Source organism: Xenopus laevis, chromosome 4S (genome assembly GCF_017654675.1).
Source record: "Xenopus laevis strain J_2021 chromosome 4S, Xenopus_laevis_v10.1, whole genome shotgun sequence".
NCBI lineage: Eukaryota > Metazoa > Chordata > Amphibia > Anura > Pipidae > Xenopus > Xenopus laevis.
The window spans coordinates 57,276,436-57,289,980 of record NC_054378.1 but is presented as its reverse complement, the minus strand read 5'-3'; positions in this window follow the sequence as shown (position 1 = coordinate 57,289,980).

Genomic DNA, 13,545 nt, shown 5'->3' with positions numbered 1-13,545 from the left:
AAAGTACTACTTTGCAGTAAGAGGGAGCGATATATAGAATAGTCTTTCATCAGATTTAGTGTTTTATTGCAGTAAATTCACTCAGCCACTTCAGCTCTGATTACCAACAACCTACTGACCTCCATGGGCATTAGATATGCAATAAAAGCGAAGATGCTGTTTGCACTTGTAGAACAATGTACGGTATAAGAGGTATAACCCTAGATTGAAAATGTTTTTATTGTATTCCAAATTAAACAAGCAGACATTTCTACAAAAGATCAAAGCAGGACAATGAGGCATACCTATACAACTTGTAACAAAAATGCCTAAGGAAAATGAAGAGTAAATATGATTGGTGAAGCCATCTAAATTGTTCAACAGATTAAAATAAGTAAATTAAATCTAACCATATAACCAAGCAACCAAGCTAACAAACCACCAAACAGCGCTCAGTGAATGTTCTACATTTTAAAATTATACCAGCATAAAGCAAGGGCTGTAATCAAATAAAATATATAAACATATCCATTGAACCAACCAAGATAAGCTTATAAATGTAATAAGCCCAATGTTTGTGTTTTGAAGCTAGAGTCAATTTGATCCCAGAATAATGACCATGTTTCATGACTGCTTCAATGACTGAGATGTGATTCTGCTGATTTAACCCTTATTACTTCTTGCCAGCAGAGTTGGTTTAGGAGAGACAGAATGTCTGCCCGTGAAGGAATGGACTCGGACAGCCAAATTAAAAACAAAAGTTTCTTAGTAGCAGCTGTAATCATCAAAAGTAGACTTAACAATGGGTATCTTTGGGATTTGGGTTGCCCCCCTTCAGTCAATGTCCTGGGGAATTCAGATGTAGGAGTGCAAGTTTAATGTTAAGCTTTAGTTTTAGAATCAAAAACTTTTCCAAGGATGACCATACCTTGCACATTTTGGACAACACCATAAGTAGTGAAATAGGTCCACATCTAGGTATGTACATTTCGGACAGAAGGTCTGAGAACCCACACCTAAAGACTTTTTATATGGTTTCCCATAGGCCAAGTGAACCAATTTAAAATGTTGTACTCTCCAGTTTTCGGACACTTAAGTGCTTGTTATATTTACTAATAGAATTTAAGAGATGGGAAGGAGTGATTGCAGATTGTAAGTAACCAGACCATTTTTCAGCCACTTTCTTTAGTGGATGGGTTTGCCTGTTACCTGGAGACCAAAAGTTTCCGGAAATAAGATCTATGTTTATTAAATCAGGATTTTCAAGAATATCATTCATTGACCTTGTGAGACAATATTTCTGAAGAACATAACTAAACTGCTCTTAATAAACATAGGTATAACCCTAGATGAATAATATCCAAGAGACAAGTAATGGCACCGTTGATCCAAAAAAGAAAAGCAATCTGAAATGAAGTTAGTTGAGAAAAGAAAGAGCTCTCGCACACCCGTACTATATCAGTAAGTCCAACGTTGCTTGGTGCCCAGTGATGGAGGTAAGTATAGAGGGAGTTCTCCTTTAGGGAAAGAAGGCAGCAAATGCTGTGCATGCTGGTTATAGTGCATTTCTGTCTGAAAATCTGAGTAAAATGGTTTGTTCCAAACATTGTTCAGAAGAACAGTTTACTTTGATTAAAAAGTTGATTGGAGAGGGTAAAACAGAAGTGCAGAAAATGATAGGCTGCTCAGATAAAATAATGTCAAATCCTTTAAAATGGCAACGAAAACCTATAAGACGTGGATAAAAACGGAAATCTACCATTCAAAAGAACAGAAAATGGCAAAGACTCAGCCAATGATCAGCTCCAGGAAGACGCCTCTGTGAAGCCAAGCATTCGGCAAGAACAATCCTGTTGTTGGTGCCTTTTTTTCCCCAAGAACACATTGACTGGTCTAAAGAGAAATGGCACAACATTTTGTGGACTGATGAACGAAAGATTGTTCTTTTTGGGTCTAGGGGCCCCGGACACATTGTCAGATGACCACCAAACACTAAATTCAAGCCACAGTACATTGGGAAGAGAGTAAAGCATGGTGGTGCAAGCATCATGATATAAGGATGTTTCTCATACTATGGGGCTGGGACTATTTATCACATACCAGGGATCATGGATCAGTTACAATACATCAAAATATTTGAAAAGGGTCATGGTACCTTATGCCGAAGAGGAAATGCCCTTGAAATGGATGTTTCAACAAGAAACCAGCTCTAAAAATATCTGCAGATTTAGTGCCAGACGTCATGAATTTTAAAGTGCTCCAACAAAAAGCATCCTTGCATTTCATGACTGATGTGCGAGCAGGCCTTTTATGCAAGACTAGCTGATATTTCATGATGTCTGGAATCTTTTCCATGAATAAATTTGATGCTTTTTAATGAGACTGTTTGCAACATAGGTTTTCAAGTAAATGTGTCTAGCTCTGGTGAGATTATCAGTTTATATTTATCTTTAGTGATAAGAATATTTACTGTAGTTATAATAAACTGAAACGACTATTGAAAACAATATATACAGTATCTATGCGTATATATGTACAGTTGTGGTCAGAATAATAGTAGTTCGACATTACAAACCTGATCAAACACTGTTTTTGGTAGAAATTTCTACATGGCACTACTAGAAGGTGTAGTAGAGTAATAGAAAACCAACATGCTGCTGATTCTGTGGAATTGAATCATTAATTGAGGCTTGTTCCAAATAATAGCAGTGTGGAGTTCAATTAGTGGGGTCATTAATTCTGTGAAAAACAGGTGTCAATTACAGCCCTTATTTGAGGAAGGAAGGCAGCAAAGGTTGTGCGTGCTGGTTATAGTGCAAATCTCACTGAAAATCTGAGTAAAATGGATTGTTTCAGACATTGTTTAGAAGAACAGAGTACTTTGATTAAAAAGGTGATTGGAGAGGGGGAAACATATAAAGAAAGTGATAGACTGCTCAGCTAAAATTATCTCAAATGCTTTAAAATGGCAACCAAAGCCTGAAAGAAGCAGAAGAAAACTATTCAAATGGATAGAAGAATAGCCAAAATGGCAAAGACAGCCAATGATCAGCTCCAGGAAGATCAAAGAAGGTCTAAAGTTACCTGTGAGTACTGTTACAATTAGTAGACGTCTATGTGAAGCCAAGCTATCGGCAAGAAGCCCCCTAATTTTTTTTTAAAAAAGAAGAGGTTACAATTTGCAAGAACACATTGACTGGCCTAAAGAGAAATGGTGCAACATTTTGTGGACTGATGACAGCAAGATTGTTCTTTGAGTCTAGGGCCAACGGTTTATCAGACACTGAATTCAAGTCACAGTACTCTGTGAAGACAGTGAAACATGGTGGCACAAACATCATGATATGGGGATGTTTCTCATACTATGGTGTTGGGCCTATTTATCACATACCAGGGATCATGGATCAGTTTCAATACATCAAAATACTTTAAGAGGTCATGTTGCCTTATGCTGGAGAGGAAATGCTCTTGAAATGATTGTTTCAACAAGACAACGACCTCAAACACACCAATAAATGAGCAATATCTTGGGTCCAGACCAACAAGATTGATGTTATAGAGTGGCCAGCCCAATCCCCGGACTATAATCCAATAGAAAACCTATGGGGTGACCAAAACCAAGAAATGCAGAAGAATTGTGGAATGTAACAGGTGCTAGAAGTTGGTGGACTCCATGTAACACAGATGTGCAGCAGTTCTCAGAAACAGTGGTTATACAACTAAATATTAGTTCAGTGATTCAAAGGAAAGAAAAATCTTGAAACAGTTTTCAGTTCATACAGTGAATGTTTGAGTTTGTAAAGAAGAATGCAGACACTGCTATATTTTTGGAACAGTGTAATATTCCCTTTTCTTCACTTTCTATAAAGGAATAACACAAATTTGATACATTTTTCTTCATGTTTTGATTTGGAATAGAATGTGCAGTGTTATGGAAATAAAATCTATTATAAGGATTTTGAGTTGTATTCGCTTTTATAAGCACAATGCTATTATTCTGAACACAACTGTATGTGGGACCATCCCTAATAAGGCTAGCCATTCACCAAATAATGTTGTATGACTATTATGTTTTCCAATGAATTACCCAACAATTCCTTTATGTGGTGACACCTCGAGAAAGAGATTCAGTAAACTGCTTTACAGATCACAATCAACTTTTCTCTTTCTAGCCTGCTGGTTGACCATATGGCTTGCTCCATGTGTCACATAATCACATACGAGCCACCTGTTTGGTCTGTGGTCCAAGCAACCATATCACAAGGGAGTTGGGCTGGGAATGACAAGCTTCCATGGTACTCATAACTTCCAACATTCCCTTAAAATGCAGCAGAACATACAGGGGCTCATTTATCAACAACATCAAGTTTGCCCGTGGGCAGTTACCTATAGCAACCAATCAGTGATTAGCTTTTTGAAGCCAGCTGCAAGTAGAACAATGAATGCAGCAATTTGATTGGTTGCCATGGGTTATTGCTCATGGGCAAATTTGCCCAGTGTTGATAAATGACCCCCACAGTGTTGTAAAAGCCCTGCAGTCCTTTTTTTTATAAGTATGTTATATTGAGTTTCAAAACACAAAATAAACAATACAAACAGATAGAAGGAAAAAAATCAAGTTCCATCAATACAATCTAGCTCCAGTGTACAATAGTATATCAAGCAAAGCTAAGATGCGCTTTATCAGTCCAGATGTGCGTAATATTCATGGGCAATCTCAAAATAGAAAAAAAAGTAATTAACATTGTACCAGAGCCTATAGGTTAGCTACAGTTCAACTCTCACAAGTAACTCCTGTCTCTTTTGAGTTGCATGACACCTTGATAATTCTATCACAGTAACTTCACAAGCATTCACAACTATTGGTATGGGACTTTCCATACCAGTCAGTTGAACTGAAGAACATGGTCGAATGAGTAATGAAACGTCTTCAATGGTTAATTAGCAAGTCCAGCAGGGTCTGCATTTACTTGTATTAGATATACCATAATCTGGATGAATGAAACCCTTCATAGACATGCCAAGAAGGCTTCATTTATGAAAGAAAAAGTTTTGTGAATATAATGTTGACAGTTTTAATCTTTATCACTCAAACTTTACTTCACCTTTGTGTATAACATTTGTTCAATAGGGAGCTAAGAGATAAAACTGGCTTGTATTCAATGAGAAATAAACATAGATTGCATACCGAGGATCGCGAAACAAGTCTCTGCTTAAGGATGCAACTGGAATCTGAAATGCATCAGATATCTTTTTAATAAAGGAACAGAACATATGAAGGTTTGATTTACTGCTTCTTGGGAGAAATATTGCTTGAGAACCTCATTTCCTTTCTATTCCACTTTCTATTCATTTTCCCTTGCACAAACCATGTGCATCAAAAAAAAAAACATAACATTCCCTTAACATTCTTTAAGTTTAATACAGTATAGAGTTTTAGGCACTGACTAAAAGGCATAACTAAACTTGAGAGATACCAAATAGGTCTTTGTATTCACAGGCTTTTAAACGTGTGGTTGTTTTTTTTTTATGAATGTTCATATATAATATAATAGACTATATACATTAATTACATATTTTCAGGGGGTTCTCAAGTGGTTTATAAATGTAGTTGCCATTAAAAGTAGTATCTGTCTTGGCAAATTATGTAAGTATTTCATTTTGGAAATAAAAAGAAGTAAAGAACTACTGCAGGAATTGACATGCGTCATGAGGTTGTGCTAGGGCCAATATGGACTGTGGGTAGACAGAAGACCTTTTAACAGGTACCTGCCCAGTGCCCCCTATCATTGTGCCATTTCTAGTTCCAGTATATTCTAGTATATATATATATATATATATATATATATATATATATATATATATATATATATATATATATATATATATATATAGAATATTACTTGACACCTGTTCACAATTACAGAGATTGGTAAAAGTCTTGACCCAAACTTTGGGCTGTCACTCAACAACCATGGGCTCCTTTTAGCAACCAAGTAAGTATGTGAATATGAAGCTACTTGATACCTACAAAAGGGGACGACTCCTACACTAAGACAATGATCCTAAACATAACTAAAAAGCCACCATGAGCTAGCTGATGAAAAATTTGATGAAGGTTTTGGAAATGGCCCTCACAGTCCCCTGACTTAAGCATCATTAAATATCTGTAGGTAGATTTTAAACATGCAAGATGGCCCTAGAGCAGAGATCCCCAACCTTTAGAACCTGTGAACAACATTCAGAAGTAAAAGAAATTGAGGAGCAACACTAGCATGAAAAATGTTCTTGGGTGCCAAATAAGTGCTGTGATTGGCCATTTGATAGCCCCTATGTGAATTGTCAACCTACATTGAGGCTCTGTTTGGCAGTACATCTGTTTTTTATACAACCAAAACTTGCCTCCAAGTCTGGGATTCAAAAATAAGCTCATGCTTTGAGGCCACTGGGAGCAACATCCAAGGGGTTGGAGAGCAACATGTTGCTCACGAGCTACTGGTTGGGGATCACTGCCCTAGAGGATCGATCCAAGGGAAGAGCAGGCAAAATTCCTACAACAAGAAATAAAAGCAATGGATTCAACTAGGCATTACAAGCTGTGATCTGTACCAAATACTAACACTTAGGGGCACATTTACTAAGCTCGAGTGAAGGATTCAAAGTAAAAAAACGTTGAATTTTTTTGGGTACTTCAACCATCGAATAGGCTTCTACGACCTTCGACTATGACTTTGACTTTGATTCGAACTAAAAATCGTTCGACTATTCGACCATTCAATAGTCAAAGTACTGTCTCTTTAAAAAAACTTCGACTACATACTTTGGCAGTTTAAACCTACCGAGGTACAATGCTAGCCTATGGGGACCTTCCCCATCACTTTTCTAAGGTTTTTTTGATCGCAGGAAAATCCTTCGATCGATTCGATTCAAATAGTTTTTCCTTCGATCGATCGATCGTAGGATTTGCGGTAAATCCTTCGAATTCGATATTTGAATTCGAAGGATTTTACTTTGAGGGTCGAATTTGAGGGTTTATTAACCCTCGATATTCGACCCTTAGTAAATGTGCCCCTTAGTATGTAATTTGGAAAGGGGTGTCCAGGATTTTTTTGTGTTTCAAGCAGGGCCGACATTAGAAATCACGGGGCCCTGTACAACAAAATTATCCGGGCTCCCTGGGCCCTGCCCACCACAGCCCCGAACCCCTGCCCCAGATCCTGCCCACTCCACACAACAGTTAAAAGACCACACAGACATCAGTGCTGAAAAAAGTAACCCCCCCCCACACAAACAAGTTATAAAATGCTATTGAAGGTCAGGGCCCCCCTTTAACATTTTTTAAAAATGTGGTTGTCAAGGCCCCCTACAAGTTAAGAAAAATAATTGGTGACCAGGGCCCCCCTATTAGTTAAAAAAAAAACATTGGGGCCCCAAAGAATATTTTTTAAAAAACATTGGCACCAGGGCCCTCATTACAAGTTAAAAAAAAAATTGGGCCCCATAGAATATTTAAAAAAAAAAAAAAACATTGGCGCCAGGGGCCCCCCTTACAAGTAAAAAAAAATTGGGGCCCCAAAAAATATATATTTAAAAAAAACATTGGTGGCAGGGGCCTTTAGAGTATTAAAATAATACATTGGTGGCCAGGGGATTAAAAAAATAAATTTGTTTGGAATAGAATTGAACTCATGGCTTCAGGACTTCAACTTCGCTGCCTTTCTTGACTTTGGGTCTGTCTGCTGCCTCAGAGACCACCTGACCAGAAATACTACAACTGTAAAAGGGGGACGTGTGGAAGCAAAGTTAATTGGCTCATGTGACCTGATATGTATGGTTTGTTTGTGTGCACCGTGAATCCTAGGAGTGACCCTTATATTTTATAATGCCAGTTTTCTATTTATGATTCCCCAATGGCACATAATAATAAAAAGTACTTAATTGTGAACATGGTTTATTTACATGAAGTAGGGTTTTACATATGAGCTGTTTTATGCAATATATTTTTCTTTTTAGTTTTCCTTTAAGAACTATTTATGTGAAGTCCCACTTAAACATGCAGTGAAATATTGCAATAATCATCAGAATAAATGTTAACAACAAGTATATGGCATGGCACCATCTGCTATATACTCTATGACTGCAAAGGGATAGAAAATAAAATGTAATATCATTGTTGTACCTCAAGTTCACCTCTATTAGTGCGGCACCTAAGGGTAACTATCTACCACTGTCTTTGTTTTCAATTATCTTTCTTCCATTCCCATTGAAACCATTTCATGACTATATATGATTCTTATGAGGAAAATGTGTTAGACTAGAAGAGTATATAAATCTAGCGTACATGCCCTGAATATCAAGTGCATTTTGTGTTTGCTTTTTACGTACAAGTTTTTTTGCTAACAGATAATTCACTATGCATGTGTTCTGTTAGATTAGCATTCACCTCACTCATTGCTATTAGTTCCAAAATTCATGCACTGAAAGGTTCTGTCTTGGAAGCGATATCTGCAAAGGAAAGAAAGCAATTTCTCTGATATCATTAAAGTATTTATCTAGGTAACACAAAAAGTGCCAGTTTAAGACAAAAAGTCCATAGCATTTTCTGCCTGAGCAAATGTAGTTTTCAGATAATAATGTGTATAGCGCTTACTTTGTGTATTTTTTCCATGGGCCGGGCAATGCTCAGTAATTATGGAGCCCCATACTGTTAATGGACAGGACCCTACCACCAGGGAGCCCCAATTATTTCTTCACCGGTCTCCTGAGCACCCTGTGTGATGGACCCTGTGTATGGTTGCCACCCGGCCGGTATTATACCGGCCTAGCCGGTAAAACACCTGCCAAGGCCGAGGCCGGTATTAAAAATTTACCAGCAATGTAGTTGCCAGTAATTTGTAATATCCTTAAAGGGATACTGTCATGGAAAAACATGTTTTTTCCAAAACACATCAATTAATAGTGCTGCTCCAGCAGAATTCTGCACTGAAATCCATTTCTCAAGAGCAAACAGATTTGTTTTTTATATTCAATTTTGAAATCTGACATGGGGCTAGACATTTTGTCAGTTTCCCAGCTGCCACAGTCATGTGACTTGTGCCTGCACTTTAGGGTGGAATTACTTTCTAGCAGGCTGTTATTTCTCCTACTTAATGTAACTGAATCAGTCTCAGTGGGACTTGGCTTTTACTATTAAGTGTTGTTCTTAGATCCACCAGGCAGCTGTTATCTTGTGTTAGGGAGCTGCTATCTCATTACCTTCCCATTGTTTTGTTGTTAGGCTGCTGGGGGGGGAGCAAAAGTCACATGACTGGGGGCAGCTGGGAAATTGACAATATGTTTAGCCCCATTTAATGTAACAAAATCTGTTTGCTCTTTTGAAAAATGGTGCAGAATTCTGTTGGAGCAGCACTATTAACTGATTTGTTTAGAAAAAAACATGTTTTCCCATGACAGTATCCTTTTAAGAAAAACCCCTTGGTCCGCCCCCAATTCACTCAGTACTTTTTTCAGGTTTATGTCCATTGCGTGTGTTGCTCCGCCCCTTTTGCAGAACTGTGCATGACTCCACCCCTTTTACATCACTGCCCGCCTCTTTTTGTTCCTGCCCCCCCCCCCCACCAGCCGGTAAAATGTTTTTAGAAAAGGTAGCAACCCTAACCCTGTGAAGGAGTAAAATGGGGCCCCCATGAAAAAAATTCACCTTGCACAAAATACCATGCTAGTGATCCACCCTGCCCACTCCCATATATGCCAAACAGTGCCAGGCAAGGCCAGCTTGGTGCTGTAGGCAACCTGGCTGGCCACTTCGACCCCGCCGCAGCAGTGCACAACAAAGTACGTGCGTGCTTAACCGCACGCAACCGGGGATGCACAAAGTCAGCTCAGTAACCCTATGATATAATAATGATCCAACACTAAGAAGTGAGTACGCACACTGGCAAAAACCAACCCAAAGTTGACGAATTTAAGAAGGGAATATTATATATCTATTAATGTCCTGCAATTCATCAGAATAAAAGTGATCCCAATTTTGATTAAAGGCAAATTAAGTCAATTACGACCAAATGAAATTATCCAGTATTGTACATAGTTCAGATAATGTGAAACTACTTTGCATGGTTTAATTAGCTAAAGGGCTATGACTGTCAGTTCAATTAGTCATCAGTCTCAGTGGCCACATAGGTTTCCAAGATGTTACAATGAATATGTTTTAACATTATTTCAAGTCTATATTTTCCCATTTAAACTTAATGAAAATATAATGGGTCCTCTATGAACCTTGCACGGTGGTAACCTTATTTTATATAAGGAGGTTTTATGCATTTCTCTTGTTCTTGTCTGTACTATTTTTTGAACATTGTACCATTGAACCTCTGACACCTGATCTCACTGGCATGTCAAAAGTGGAGTATATTTCGTTTAGGGAGCTCAACCCCAAATCAGTTTTGCCCCAGTGCAACTTGCAACTTCAATCAAAAGGGCACAGTGTGGGGGGGACATGGGTGTATATGAAAATGTCCTTTAAGTGTGCAAGGTCCAACTGAAATCAGGCCTGAATTTGTGGGAAGGCCAGAAAGGACCAAGCAGCAGGATTTTAGGGGCAGCTGAATTGGTTCTGAAGCACTGGGGATGCGCAATAGATTGGATAGCTACATATTTAAAGATAGCTATTTAAAAGGGAAACCAAAAGAGGTTGGTGGCCAAGAGGTACAGGCCTAGGAGCAACCAATGTGTAAATCCAGGCCTGACTGAAGTACCTATAGGCATAACATACAAAGGGAGCCCTGTCATGGGCGTCCACAGAGGGGGGCAAGAGGGGTCAGTGCCCCCCCCTGGGACCAGCAGACTGACCATCTGTTTATTCGGGCATTTTGTAATGTGGGCCGCTCCTGATCTATAATGTTCATTTCAAACTGTGGGCTCTAGGACCGCTCCTCCGTCCCAGCTCCCACTGTGGCTCCGCCCCTTCCACTCGTCTCCGTTCTCATGCTGTGCTGTGTGCAGGCCTGCCTGCCTGCCATCAGGGGGGAACAAGGAAGAAAGTTTTGGGCCAGGCAGGATTTAGGCTCAAAGGGGGATTAGCCAGCCCCCCTTACGAGCGTGGACATCACTGATGCCGAAGACGGAAGTACAGGAACTGATGTGGTAAGAAGGGGAAGCCAGCAGTCACTGTGCTTCTCAGGAATCTCTTTAGCCTGCACTCTGTCTCTCTCTACCCCTCTCTCTCTCTGAGTCTTTGTTTCTCTCTCTGCCTCTCTCTCTCTGTCCCTCTGTCTCTCTCTCGCTGCACTCTTTCTTTCTCTCACTGCACTCTGTCTCTCTCTGTGAGTCTCTGTCTCTCTCTGCACTCTGCCTCTCTCACTACACTCTCTCTTTCACTGCACTCTGTCTCTCTCTGCACTGTCTCTCTCTCTCTCTCTCTACTCTGTCTTTTTCTCTCTCTGCACTCTGTTGTTCTCTGCACTCTGTCTCACTGCACTCTGCTTCTCTCTGCACTCTGACTCTCTCTGTGAGTCCCTCTCTTTCTACAGTCTCTATCTGTCCACCAATGAAGTTTTTTTTTAACTTTTATGGGGGGCCCCTATCCTAACCACCAATTGTTTTTTTTAACTTGTATGGGGGTCCCTGGTAACCAGTGGGTTTCTAGTGTTTGTTTTATCTCCCATGTTTGTGTGGCTTTTATTACTGTGGTGTTGGGTCTGGGACTGTCATCTAGATTATGTAGGTACCCAGCAGAATGAATTGTAAAAAAGAACATGTGGCTACATGGGGTATTTATGCATGTACTTGCCCCTGTGCCATCTGTTTGTGAGTTCTGGGGGTATTTATACATGTACTTACCACTGTACCATCTGTTTGTGAGTTCTGGGGGTATTTATACATGTACTTACCACTGTACCATCTGTTTGTGAGTTCTGGGGGTATTTATACATGTACTTGCCCCTGTGCCATCTGTTTGTGAGTTCTGGGGGTATTTATGCATGTACTTGCCCCTGTGCCATCTGTTTGTGAGTTCTGGGGGTATTTATACATGAACTTGCCCCTGTACCATCTGTTTGTGAGTTCTGGGGGTATTTATGCATGTACGTGCCCCTGTGCCATCTGTTTGTGAGTTCTGGGGGTATTTATACATGAACTTGCCACTTTGCCATCTTTGTGTAAACTAGGGTTGCCACTTGTCAGACAACCGGTATTTTGAAGGGTTGCCCGGGTCAAATTAGGGAAACTGTGCAGGATTCCCTTGATTGACCCGGCGATCGGCTGATCGCCGTGGCATAGCTCCACCCCTTGATGGCAGTGACACACCCACCTATCTCACAGGCCCGCCCACAGATGCCTCCTTGCCCCACCCTGGAAAATTTTCTGTGGACACCCATGAGCCCTGTGCCTACCACCTGGTCAAGGGTTGTTAAGTACTGGCTTTTTTTACACTGGAGTATACTCTGTCTTAATGTAACTTACCAAACTATGAGCAACAGTGACTGTAGTATATAACATAATAATGACCTAATATTTGTCCCCATTTCTGTTCCTAGTGATCCTAAATGAGGTTTTCCATGTGTAGATAAATAGGCTCCATAAAGTGCATGGTTCACTATCCTTCATTATGCCTAATGTCAGCAAGTCTGGTGTGATCCATTATAATATAAAGCTTAATTTAACAGATGTTTTTGCTTCTAGCCTCACTTTTGGAAGTGCTGTCATGTTTGCTGTGTCAGTAAATTGGCCATAATTATATGATTGCGGGTGTACATGGCTTTTGTCATGGGAGTTTCAACTTAATCATCTGTTCCATGAAGCCCAATGGTTTGCTGTGAAATAGAATGGACATCAGGTTCTTCAACAAGGTAGAGCTTATCTAACAGTCTTCATAAATACGTACATACAATGAAGAAGGTGACCCTTTTGTATATTTTGGGGAGAAAAAGCTTGCATTTTAATGTCAGGCAATGAATCAAATAAATAAGATTTTTTCCTTATTAATGAGTTTGGAATTTAGTCTAATCTAAAAAAAGGGGTACCTTTAGCAAAAAATAAGTTTAAGGATTTACCTGCTCCTGCCTATGCTATGGCCTCATAATATACTAACAACAAACACATTTTTTCAGTCATTACCAGTTTTATCTCTGTTGAATCACTGCAACAGATGTGGGTGGCATGGAGACATGTGGATACTCAAAGGCCTTAATTACCACTTTCAGATACATAAAGTGACATTTTCACAGGCAGGCTTAGAGGCTGAATACCTAGTGGGTTGAATGAAAGAGTCTTGGCAGCTTATAGACAGCCCATGGATCAGAAAAAGCAAATGTCATGCTGGATAGTGAGATCTAAGTGCAACTGTTCAGCAGATGGATCGCTTTCTCTAACTTCATACCAAAACAGTTGGTGAAATGTATCATCAGCGCTGATGAAAGCAGACAAAATAAATGCTACGCTATCCAAATAACAGAAAGAATACAAATTGAAGCTGTAATTGGAAATTTCATTAGAAAGAGATACATTTAAAGTAATATCTCTCAGTGGAGAGTGCAATGGTTAGGTCTACCATATGTGCAGCTTTTC